This window comes from Talpa occidentalis, unplaced genomic scaffold (assembly GCF_014898055.3).
Source record: "Talpa occidentalis isolate TD23 unplaced genomic scaffold, MPIMG_talOcc4v2.1 talOcc4.11, whole genome shotgun sequence".
Taxonomy (NCBI): domain Eukaryota; kingdom Metazoa; phylum Chordata; class Mammalia; order Eulipotyphla; family Talpidae; genus Talpa; species Talpa occidentalis.
This window is the reverse complement of record NW_023601104.1, coordinates 43,384,750-43,398,227: the sequence shown is the minus strand read 5'-3', so window position 1 is coordinate 43,398,227 and position 13,478 is coordinate 43,384,750. Positions and strand designations below refer to the sequence as shown.

At 40.8% G+C, this 13,478-nt stretch overlaps 1 long non-coding RNA gene across 1 annotated transcript in view; it reads right to left on the bottom strand.

Annotated features, from left to right (window-relative positions):
- The window catches only part of LOC119238244 (uncharacterized), a 200,098-nt gene that overhangs the window by 62,108 nt on the left and 124,512 nt on the right, over positions 1-13,478 (bottom strand). The gene's annotated exons all lie outside the window — the stretch shown is intronic.

Here is a 13,478-nt window from a genome sequence, read left to right as displayed (position 1 = left end):
TATTAAGATGAAGAGATGGCCAGGAGGGTTGAAGATGCTATGTCTGCAATGTGGAGTCAGGAAGTCAGTTCCACGCACTAACTGGACCAGAAGAAGCAAATCCAGAAAGCAGAGGTGGACAAGCAAAGAAAAATGGGGAAAAGTCAGCCCCAAGTACAAGTTAGGAATCTAGAGGCCAGAGCCAATCAACATCTTAAGAACACGGGCCATCTCAAAGAAAGAGGTGAGTGAATTCTTAGGATCTGCTTCAACTGGCTTTCAGTAGCTCTTCACAATGCCTGTGTGTCCTCACCCAGAGGGCCACCAGGGGCCTTCTGAGAGCCTGCACAGGCACCAGATGCTCAAGAAAGGTATGCGGGGACTCCGTGATTTTATTCTGCTTCAAGTCCATCTAGATACCAGCCGGCACTCAGGGAATCTAAATTAATGTACCCCCTACTCGACAGTCATAAATTGACCAACATTACCAACATGAGTGAAGACAGGGGTTGGAACAAATAGGACTATTTATAAAAATCAAAGCTAAGTGAGGCACTCATAGAACTTAAAAAGTTGTGGGAGGTCTCCCTGGTGGCGCAAGGGGTTAAGATGCAGTCTATGAGGCTCTCTGCAGCCTCTGCAGCACAAGTCTGATCCCTGGCCGGCCAAGGAGCAACCCACATGGGGCAGCAGACCTCTCCTGTCTCCCTCGCTGCTCCCCTCAGCAGTGTATTTCACTCAGTCTGCCTGTTCTGTCCCCCACTCTCTCTGGTGAGTCATCTGTATGCCAGCTCTTGTATGCATAAATAAATAAATCTAAAAAAAAAAAGTTGTGGGGTTTCTAAACCTACTACACAGCCTCCAAACAACCATTGATTTGCAGTATTCCCACGGGCTGCTTGCATATTACCCTACATCACCACGCATTCACCCTGGTGCTGACACTTTGTCTTTTTCCTGCAAAGACAACGTGAGACTCTTGTCTTCTATCACTCTGAGTTTAGGAACATACAGGAATTACTCATTTTCTCAAAACACACTCAAAAGCATTCACATAAAAGGGGAACTTAGTATATTAACTTTTTCATTAAATTTCCTTTTTTTTTTTTTTAGAATGTAGCTTTTAACTTCTGGGAGAGGGAATAGGAGTTATTTTTAAGGCTGCAATAATGTGCTGTAATAATAGGCCAGAAAAACAACCAGCAGAATAAAATAAAGGTACAAAATCCATTTGAAAGAAAATATAAGTATAATGAGATACTTGACCCCACAAACATGACCTCAATATCTGATCAAAAGCATTGTGCTTTCCAAATAATCAGGATGCAATTTAATATAGTAGTAACTGCCCAGGTTACAAGATCAACTGTCACAGTCTGAGTTTTCTTGAGTTCATGTTTACAAGCTCTGAATATCTCTGCAGAATAAAAAGTTCAAGTAAGTATATCTACACTTGAAGAGAAGAACTTACCAAATGCTGCTGGATTTATTAACTTGCTGATCAAGTACTCAAGGTTGAGTTCAAGTTCATCCTTTTAAGCCTCTGTTTCAGCTACCAAAGCAAAATATAGGCAGAGGTAGGAACACTGATGACAAAACTCAACTCAAATGGCCGTGCTCTACTTAATATTATGAACTAAAACTCCTATCCATGCCTGTATCCTCGGGGATGTAATGCAGGCCAAAAATAAGTGTGGCACCCCTCAAAGGCAGAGGTTTTAAGATGAGTAGAAATATGCATACAGGCAACACACACACACTCAGCTCCAAGTTTTCATGAGTATAAAATGCTCTCCAAAGTTATGTATTGAGATGGTCTAGGTTGTACTCTTTACTGATTCATTTTCATTAGAGACCATGAGTCCAATGGGATCTTCAAGGAAAAGGAAACATGTCCCAAAATACAACACCCACCAAAGGATCCTGCCTTAGGGGTCAGCAAGCCTGGACTTGAGACTCTCACAGCCTACACGCCTCTGAGAAGACTGATGGTATTCTCAGGCCTCTGAAGATCCTGCAGCAAAGACAAGAGGGTGGCTATCGACTACTGGCCAACAGGTCTGGCCTGAGCTGCAGACCTCTTCCTACGTCTTGTTAAACACAAAATAAAACTCAGGAAACCTATCTTGCCTGTTGCAAGGGTTCTGACATGTGGCACTTGGTTTCAGACAAGCCTGGCCTCAGTGAAAACTCAGAGTGTCATATCTATGTCTGGAGAACAACCCTATGAAAACTTCCCAACACTCTCCCCTAGATATTCTGCTGCTGTCACACAGCATTCTCAATACAGATTTCTCAGTGTCAAGTGTCTAACTAATGCTAATTAGAATTAGCATATAGGGTAACAAAAACTGACATAGTCAAAAGGAGACACAATGCCTGTATTCAAGTATATCAAAATTGCAGCGAGACAAGCTTCTTTCCATTCTGTGTTCACATAAAACTATGTTCCATAACAACCCACCCTCACATGTCTTCAGGTATCTCATCTCAAATTCTTTCCTTTGGAAACCTGCTGGCATGGCAAATCTTTAACCCTCTGGAAGTAGACTGGAATACCCTATATGTTGTACTGGTAGCACAATATAAGGTAGCATTTACTACAGCAGGAAGAAAATAATCAAGGGTCTCAAATTAAAGAGGCTTCTTATTTTTTTTTCAAATGAGGAAATCTGCACCTTTCTTTTGCAAAGGCTCACACACAATAGGATTGTACTGCTACCCATTTTGCTTTGGGAGTCTTCTGAGGGCAAATGAACAATGGCCGCAGAGAATCCTAACCCCTCCATACTAGAAAGGGACACCCCCCCACCCTCAAAGTAAAGCCAAGAAGCCAGACCAGAGGAGACAAGTAAATATCCCCTTTCCCTGTGGCACCTCCTGCCTAATGGGAATCGTAGTTAATGATCTGAATCGAAAGCGAAGTCTTGTTTTATGGAATGCTCACTCTTTGTTAAGCAAAGCTGTTTGGGCGAAGGACCATTCTATTGATTTAAAAATTGATTTCTTTTTTCTCCTTTCATATAACTAAAGCATGGCTCACAAATCACGGCTCTTTTATTCTTCTGGATGCAACCCAGGCTGAATCTCTCCCAACCTACTCACTGAGGGATGTCTGATGGAGGAAGTGAGAACATTTGGACAGAGATTGTGCAAGATTCTATTAAAGGTTTCAAGTGGCTTCCTTTGAACATTTGGTAATTTATATTTTGAGTCCCTTGGTGTAATTATTGTAATTATCATTAATCATCAACTTCCAGACCCAATCGAAATACAGAACATTGGAAAGGTCAAAGCAATGGAGAATTCTACTATCCTTCACTGAAGATATGAGGCATTAACATTCCGATGCTCCACTTGTGTGACAAAGATTGTAATGAAAACAGAAAATAGCACAAGATTAATGTGTTCTCATGATAAGAATCATCATAAGGAAAAGAGAAAGTGGTGCAAACTTAACCCACTGCTGTCACAGGCATGGTGAGGAGAAGGGTTGAGGCCAAGGGGGCAGGCTGGGGTAGCATCGCCTGACCCCACTGAAGATGATCAGTCACCCTTCTTTTATGAAGTGGTGAAAGAAACCAACACAGGAGCACTTTGGGTACTATTTAGGAAAATTCTTTGGACTCCTGGTTGTCTACTAGCCCCCTTCCCTGAATGTTTCCATGTCAGATCATTCACTTTACCCTCAAGCCTATATAACAACTGCCTGCCAGTCATCCACCTGCATGTCTGAAACCAAACTCATTAGCTCTTCCCTAAACCAAAGCCATCTCCCGGGGACAAAATTCTAAAATGTGCAGATACCTTACATTCAAATCCCAGTTTTACCTCTTATTGTATGATCCAGGGAAAGATGCTTGCTTTTCCATGCCTCTGTTTTCCTCCCTATAAAATGTGCTAACAATAGCTACTCCAAAGAGCTGTTTTAAAGAGAAAGTGAAGCAATATATTTAAACCTCTTGACACACAGAAAGTTCAATAAATGTCAGGTATTTTACAGTACAATTGCCTTATTAATAAGTCCATCTAATTACTTAAGCAGAAAAAGATAAATATGGGAATGATTCTGTTTCTCCATCTGTCACCATATACAAGTGGAATGGTCCAAATTCTGCCAATATCTGAAAGCAATATTAATTATTCTCCCTCAGATCTTTTCTTTCCATTTTTATTGCTTCTGCTATAGTTCAGGCCCTTATAATTCTTCCCTGTATGAATTTACTTATCAACTTGCCTCTAGACTTGCCCCATTTTCAAACATCAGCCACACTGCAGTCTAAATTCTCTCCAAAAGCATGAATATCATGATGCCCTTCCGCTGTTGAAATTCCATTAGTGACTTTCCAGCCCTTCAGTTACAGCTCAGATTCCTTAGGGGGACACGTGAGGTCCTCCACAACCTGGCCCCAGCCCCTCTTCTTCCCCCCCTTGCTCCTTATCAGTGCTTTCCCACTGCCATGCTCCTGACACACCGAATTTCCTGTAATCCCAGCATAGTCCTCCATCTTTCTCGCCTCCAGCCCTTGGCAGTGCTGTTCCCTCTGTGTGAAATCAAAGTCTTCAACAACTCGTCAATCCCTTCTAATCCTTGAATGACTCAGCACAGATGTCATCACCTCACAGAAACTCCATCAGCCCTCACCGCCCTCGAGTAGTTTCAAAGATTCCTCATAAGTCCTCCCAGCATATAAAATACTCTGTTGATGTTTGCATTATATTTATTGCAGAGAGAGAGCCCCATCCCCACTAGGCCATGGACTCCCAAAACACAGCCTCCATTCTTTCATCACTGCGAAGCTGTTACTTAGCTTTGTGCTTAGAATGGAGGAGAGAGCCAAATACTTTTTTCTTATCACTCCTGCTATCAACAATTATGAATGAGAAGGGAAGTGAAATAAAATTCAAGTACTTCTTTTTTGCTTCTTATTAACCATTAAGATGGGAAATGAGTTGGAAAAAAAATTCTAACATTAAAGGGAAAACAAAGATTGTGGCTTATCTATGCAGTCCCAAAATTATTCAGGTCCTTTGCATTGTCTGCTGACAGAAGACAATGTAGGGTCTGCTGCAATGCACCAGGAGGCTAAAGATAATTGTGGTAATTTACTGAAATCCCCCTGAATTGCCCCCATATAATAGAGAAAGAAAGAGAGACATGATGAACATTTTTTAAGCTAACTTTTTACAGAGAAGAGAGGCAGGGGAATTGTACTATACAACTAGTTTTCTGGAAGTACATTAAGGGAGCCAGCAGGAAAAACCATAAAGAACAATAATTCCACTTGACAACACAAAGGTATGGAAGCTGGAGGAGTCGGTTCTAGTACCCTGCAGAGGGTGCACTGTTCGTCGTCTTGCCAGAGGCAAACAGCCGCCACGAGAGTGGTAAATGCCACTGCTTATCCCTCTGTTTGAAGAGGCCCTTTCTGTGCTCTTCTTGGAGGGCACAAGAGTATTCCCTGGGCACAGAGACCAGGGAGCTTTGCTGATGGACCGTCTCTGGGGATGAGCTGACCAGGTTGTCTGTTTGTAGTGGGAGACAGTGATATTGGAGAAAAATAAAAGCCTCGTCAAGAAAGCAGCCAAGTTTGTAGCTGAAAAGATAGTGCTGAAGCCTGCGGGAGAAACAAGGTCAGAGATGGGAAATAACATGAGATGATAGGCGAGAGTGTGAATTGGGTCAGGGCATGTGATGCCAGAGGAAGGCTGTGGATGAAGCGAGGAGCCAGAGGGCAGACTTTCATGAGCTGCATCCTGCACAGAGAGGGGGCAATCTGAGTTCTTAGAGGAGTTGTCTAGGGTTAAGCAGCAGGAAGAAGAAAAGGAAGGAAGAAGAAAAATACTGAAGTTTACTTCACGTTCTCATGGCCCATGGCACCAGAGTAAGGAATTGGAAGAAAATCAAGCCATGAGACTGAAGACAGAACAACATGGCCACAGAAAGGACAGAGTTAAAAACCTCAGCAGCCCAGAAGCCACAGAAGTGCCCACATTGGGTCATTCTGTCTTCATCTGAGGTGCCTGTAGGCTTCTGATAAATCAATCCCCTGTGAAGATCAGACTATTCCTCCCACCCTCTGCTCAATCATGTCTCCACTGTGATCTGGCTTTCCCCATTCTGCCTATGCCTTTCCAACCGACAAGCCCATCTGAGAGTCTCCTTGGCTTCTTCATTCATCTCCATAAGATGCTGCCTCTCTGCTCACCTCCTTTGGGCTAGGACGCCACTGCCGCCAGCTTGATCTCCCTGACGAGGCCCAGGGCAGAGAGAACTCTCATCCCAAACGTGTTCATGTGTGGAAAAGGTGTTCAGAACAATAAGAATTTTCAAGTCTAACAAAAATACTCAAGAATCTAAAAGGGAATGACTTTGCTAGTTATTAAAGAAAACCAAGTTGGGAAGAATGTGACCGTTTGCTAAGGCCTGTGCATACATCCGATATGTAACAGAGTTTCCTAAAATACATTCCATTGTGTATTTGGTACCAAATCCTATATGGAAATGAATTAATAGTTCCAGGAAGGATGTAGAATGAAATTCTAGGAACTAGGAAGTCCTGGGCATGAAAATGAAGACTTTGGTCTTCATTTGGTAGGTAGTTCCATTGGGCTCCAGTACCAGATGGCATACAGGGTTTTGACTGAAAGAAGATGACTCACGTTAGAAATACAGGTATAGGGATTCAAAAAAAGGTTGTACACATTAGACTGGGAATTTCCAGTTGAGCTCACAAAGACAACTTTAAAATAAATAGATGTAACGGTGCAGCCACTTCTGTGGTTTTCTTTAAATTTATATGCATGGACATACACACCATCCTGGAGATAGACGTGACACAGAGAGCATTTGAAAATTAAAGTTCTTCTTTTCTTTCCCTCATTTCAGGGAAATTTAGTCCCAAAGCCAACCATGTTGGTTGTCAGAGTGGCGAGCCACACTGTCCCAGAGCTGGGTGTTAGTGTCTTGAGAAGGAGAAAGGAGAGGGTTCAAGAAGGCAGTCATCAGTGGGTGTCAGAGCCTGAATGGGGAGGGGGGTATCCAGTTGAGGCATCTGGACCATAGCAAGAGATCACACACTGAACCAAGCGAGCTGAGCATTACCCACAGGACGGATCCAAGGAGTACACCTCTCAAGGCCAACGGGAACCATATTTCTCACTAATGAAGAAGGCCATGACTAAAATAAACCCCTGTAGTGTTTTTATATTGGAATTGGATGTGTCCATGTGAACTCGGATTTTCCGTGTATATAACTAAATGTCGAAATACAGACTGATTTCAATTTACCAACACGATACCCCGTGACCCTGCCAATACTTAATATGTCCTCCGAACAGGAACATCCTCCTATTTAACCCAGTTCGTAGAGACAGGTTTTCCTTCCGGCTTTAGGTGCCTGTGCAGCTGCCAGTGCGACCACGGTTGTGCAGATCTCACTGGAGCGGACCTTGGGGCAGGGCCAGGAGGGTAAAAGAGAAGGAAAGGAAAGCTTGAGACTTTCTCAAGCTGACAGGACACAAACTCCTTTTCCCATTCTGACAGTCGGAAAGACTGGCTTCTCCCAGACATTTTGCTGGCTGCAGCCATTGTACAGTGCCCTGATTTTACCTACCCTGAGTCAAGCCAGGACATGGTGAAGTTGGTAGGGGAGGGCACTCAGTGCTACTTCATTAGCTGTTCTTCATGCTGTTGTTTACACTCTTGTCCCTAGGTAGATACTTTTTCTATCTTAACCAGTCTGGAATAGATGAACTTTACAGACCCTATTGTATCTTGGTAGGCACCAGAAGTCCCAGCTCCTTGAATGTACAGTCTGTGCATTCACCTGGGGGCCAAGTTTTTGGTTGAGAAAGGACCTGTTTGGGTCCCTTGTTGTTGCCATCATGAAATTAATGATTTTTTTTTCTTTTAACTGGTTTGTGTAAATTTGAGCATGTGTATGAGCTGAAGACTCATAAATATGCATGTGCACTCCAAGCCCTTCTTGCCCCCATTAGCTGAAATATTCAGTGTACTATGATTACAAATGGGCCCTGTCGACCCACAAAACGTAGTTTAGTGGGACCCAAAACAAGTAGAAGCTAAGTGTGTTATATCTATAACTGAGTAAGCAGGACTGCTAACATTCCCCAAGAAGCCATACTGTGTTTGAACCAGAAGTTACTTTGAACACAGACAATGCCATTTTAGGAAACATGAATGACCAAGGAAACCTATCACATTCTTCTAACTCATGTTATTTTCCTGTTTTAGCCAACAATTTACAGTGAAAATGATATAAAAGAGAAAGATATCAGTTCCTTTATTAGATCATTCCTTTATGAAATAGATTCTTTTCTTTTCAGTCCTTCCTCACTCATTGTAGGGTAAAGTAGGGAGTATGGGGAGAATGTGAGCAAAGAAAGAAGTGAAATAAAACCAGATGAGCTAGTATAGTGCAGGATCTCCACTTTTCTGATAAAAACAAAATAGATATAAGTGGTTGAATTGTATAATTTCCTTGATTCTGCAAACTGGCTAAGTGCTCCTATATTTGCATTTAAAATGGCACTGTACAACATAAAAGTGGTAAAAATTCATGCTAATAATATAATTTTTAATATTTTAATGTGGAGTGACATTAAATAGCAAATAAAATTACTGACGAGGTAAATCATAGAAAAAAGGAAAAAGCTCCGTATTATTTTAATGGTACGTCTTTTCTGATTTTTGAACAACGGATCCCATATTTTAATTTTGCACTAGGCTCTGAAGATTATATAGCCATCCTGCTTGTCATTTTTGGCCCGAATCTAAATCCAATTTTGGGTGCCCATAAGAAGCTTTCAATTTATTTGCATTATGGGCCTCCAGCCCAACTTAGCCAAAAGCTCCTCTCCATACCCTAAATCTAGAAATAGTTTTATAGCCTATAGATGCAAATCTAGGACACGCTAGAGATGACACTAAACATTAGACTCACTAAATACCCTTCAGAGATAGGCAGTTTGATTTGTTGGCTGGTAGCTTGGGTTTGTTTTATAACTTTACAGTATAATATAGCAAATCCTGTTGGCCAATGTATCAGGAGCAGTACAATGTCCAAATAATCACATCAAGGCTAAATTAAATTGATTTTCAATATATGCTATAATAGATTGCCATCATGGATTTTGTAGAATAAACAGCAGACTTGGAATAAGAAAATTGAAGCTTGGCACATTATTTAAGATTACATGTTTTCATATATGTAAAACTAATACTCCCAGGAATTATTCCTGGGGTTAAATAAAATTGCATATAGAAGTTACTCAATAATGCATATATATTTGTCCTTGGGTATTAGTCAATTTTGAATTGTCCAAATAGCTTGGTGTGACTGACATTGCAGTTGTCACTCCCTCAATTTAGACACCATTTAAAAAGAAATGTAGTGCTTGTAAAATAATGCATACTGAAATCTGAAGCTACATATGTGGTTTATTAGAATGATCATATTCAAAGGAGCTCAAGATGTACCTTGAATTAATGAGTTTCTTTGCTCTTTTCTTCTTGCCTTTATCATTTTTTTTCATGAAACTTCAAATCTGAGCATTTTCCTTTGTTCTTAAGAAACCACAGGAACTGATCAAATTCTGCTGCATTCTTTCCAAAATTCTTCTGTTCAGTTCACTGTTATGCTTTTTCCCACCTGATCAAATCAACTAATGGAATGTCTTGACTTGTAAAATCCATAGAAAAGAATGGACTCACCTGCTGCTAAAATGATGAACATAGTAGTGATGGCCATGATTAGAAAGAGCACTGTTGTTTTAATTTGAGCAAAATGATCTTTCCATGGCATAGAATTAAATGCTAAAATCATACTGGTCCCGAGCTTATTGTCAGATATACTTTGAAAGCTATTTCCCAAGCACCTGAGTTTTATCCTTTATATAATTTCTATTTGGTTTTATTATGAACAATTAGGGTACAAAAATTACATGTATATGTTCTTAAGTTTGATCCCCTTTCATTCATTCATAGCATGGATAGGTGTAGCTGTTCTAGCTTCAGTTTTCCTATGATTTTCTCTAGGACAGAAGAAAGACTCACTAAGTGATGTTAACTTAAAATAAGAAGGACAAGTCTTACCCAAGCAAGTGGATGATTTACATTTGCCATGTAAATGCAGTATTTTGCAGTTATGTCTCAATTATTTATGGTATTAAGGGATGGGGATAGCATAGATGAAAGAATCATAGCATCTTGGGGCTGGAAGTGCTTAAAGGTCCTGTAGTTCAATCACTCATATGATGGTTAATTTAACTCCATGGTCTTCTTCCCATACCAAGTAGACTTCCAGCATGTGCTTGAATATCTTTAGTGATGGCAAAAGTCTAGTTCATTTCATCCTTGAATGATTCCATTAGATTTTGGCTCAATCTAAAGGACAAATCTTTCTATCCCTCTGTGACTTCTATACCTATTCTTTGATAGTGGAAGGAAAATGTAAGGTCAGTGCAGGGGGCCTGGTGAGGGCCCCTGGCCACAGGTATGAGGAGGGGCCTTGAAAACAACAGAGGGAATTCCACCAATGCCTCAGCACCTGGAACCAGAGGCCTCCACCCAACACAAAAAGGATCTGATAGCAATCAACCAAAACCTACCAACAAATTAAAAACAACTTCGGTTCCGGTTCCGCATACCCAGTTTCCCACCTAAACTGGGGGTCAGAGAACCTTGCCCAGGAGCGCAATAAAGTTCCTGCCTGTCAGAAACTTGGCCTGGCTCTCCTTCTCTTTAAGGAGCCAATCCTTTCAGAAAGGACCATGCTTTACAATCTTTGCATCTCTAGTATTTATAACAGTGCCCATCTGACACATAGGAGTTTCTTCAATATTTATTGAATAGAACTGAAATATGGACCTAAAAATAGTATCCCCTGCCATCTTCTATCCAGACCTTCAAAAATTCCTTTTCAGTCATGACTTTGAACATTCTTTGTGTTATAATGCCTTCTCACAAATGACTTCATCATCTCTAATTATGCTTTCTCCAAAATAAGAGAATATCACAAATTGTTCTTAGAACTACAGGGTATATTAGAAAATTCATCAACCTAGAGACTATCCTTCAATTAATACCAAAACAAAAGTATCCTGTGTGGGTAGCTGCTTCCTACAGAAGGGCATTAAGATTAAACCAAGTCCTGTACCAGGTGTTGCTGCTATAGAACCATGTTTTCCTGAATCATTTTCATGGATTTATTGTATTTTGTTGACACAAGCATAGAATTCAGTGTAACCTTATTAAAGACTAGAAACATTCTGGAAACCATAAGCATTAGAACAATTCAGTTTTGACCCTGACATTCATTACTGACTGTGTGATCTTGATAAAGTGTCTTCCCTTCTCTGAGTACCACTATCCTTTGTCGATAGGATCAAATGTCTATTACTTAGGAATTATGTTTTGATGGAAATTGGAAGAATGGAAGTGGTAATACCCAAATTAGGAAAATGACACAAGGAGATATTTGATAATAAGATGAGGTTTGGCATTTAGGTTCTGTTTTAGATGTGTCAAGTTGGAATACCTATTCAATAATTACAGCCTTGCAGGGTGGCAGCTTGGGAGTGGCACAGGATGGAGGAAAGACAACTCAAAGTCCAGGGAGAGAGGGAGGGAGGGAGGGAAGGAGAGGGAGCAGGGAAAAGGAGAGAGGGAGGGGGGAGGAAGGGAGAGGCCTACAGGGGCCCATACCTATGGAGATGCAGACCCTTTCCCCCAGCTAGTCTCACATTTATTTAGTGTCAGATTCGTGGAAGGTAGACAAGTCTGTGGAGGGAGGTTTGGAGAAATGTGTGTGGTGGGGATGTGCATTGAAGATGCATAATAGTCTGCATAATCTAGGGGACAGTGAATAGGGGTTGTATAGGAGCTGCTGATCAAAACATCCTATCTCTAGTCTCTGTTTACACTTGACTTCCTGTCAAAGTGGTCTAGCTGGTTATGCTAATCTGGCCATAATGTCTGCCTCTGGTTTTGAGCAGATATCCTCACACCAAGACTTTTGACCTCCTGAGAGGCCCCCTGCCTTTGTGCACCAAGCAAAATCCTGAGAACAAGGGGGGCTGGGGAATCAACAAATAATGAAATGGTGATGTCAGGTAGGAAGAAAATATGTGATGGGAATATAAGAGGCAGATCTAGGCTAAAGATAGAAATGTGGAAGTTCAAAGCTATAGATGTGTGTAAAATCGTGGGGCTGGTAAACTTCCTACAGAATGAGAATACATAAGAGTGTCCTTGTGTAACAGGGTGGTCCCCAGGAAAGGGGGAGGTTCCAGGTTTCCTGCCCCACCCAAATGGAGGGTGGAGCTGAGCAGGGAGAGAAGAAGCTGCAGAGGAGACTGAGGAAGGAAGCAGGATGGAGCCAGAAGGAGACCTGGAAAAGGCGCATGGAGCTGGGCTGCCCTTCTCCCTGCCCTGTAACCCTTGGACTCTCCAATACTGAGAAAGAACACCACTGGAAACCAAAACAAACAAACAAAGATGGGATAATCATGAGGGATAATCATATCCTGGTAGGGAAAACAGAGTTTCAGGAAAGAGAAATTGATTACCACTACACTCTTGAATCTTGCTTGGAGACTGGTAATTTGTTAATTTACATATTGGCTTCAATCTCCAGCTCTAGAACACAACCTGAAGTACTGTATGCCTAATTAAATGGTAAGTATTATATTAGATTTTGACTCAGTCATCTAAAATATTTATCATCCAGATTCAATAGCTTCATGACACATGCATAAGAAACAACTCTCCATGGCTAAAATCAACGTACTTATTAGCATCCCTTTGGTATAGTCACCAAACCAGTTATGATGCATTTAATGGTGGTAATGTACTCTCTATAGCTGTACCTTTTACTCTATGTGAAAACATAAATGATCTGACTTATTGCCCTTCTGCTACAAAAATATGGTGCTTGTAATCAGTTCCAACTTGCAGGCTAATAATTCTATCTAAAAGAGAAATGGGATTTAGCTGATAGTATTTTTCCATGGTGAATTCATGCTGGCTCCTAAAGATCCTTTAAAGCTTTGCATTTTACATCTTCACAATAATATATTTTTTAAAACTCACAAGGTATATCACTAATTCTATTATTTGTGTTTTTATTACTCCCTTTATCTTTTATAAATTTAAAGTGAAACTTCAGCTTTAGTATCTTTTATCTGACCAAATTTTAAAAATCTACTATCAAGGATGTATGATCAGTTTCCCTCACCTGACTAGGGAGTGTGTAGCTATTAAGGTAATCTTGCTATTGAATCATGTGAGTGTAAAGTGCTGACATAAACTTGCAGATTCAAGTAGCTCAGTGAACCCTAGGCTGGATAAACAAACTCAAAGAAAATCATGATCAGATACATTATAATTCACTGATAAAAAACCAACATAAAGTAGCCAGAGAAAAACTACCTATTTGATACTGAACGGGATAGAAACAACTGCAAATTTCTCACCA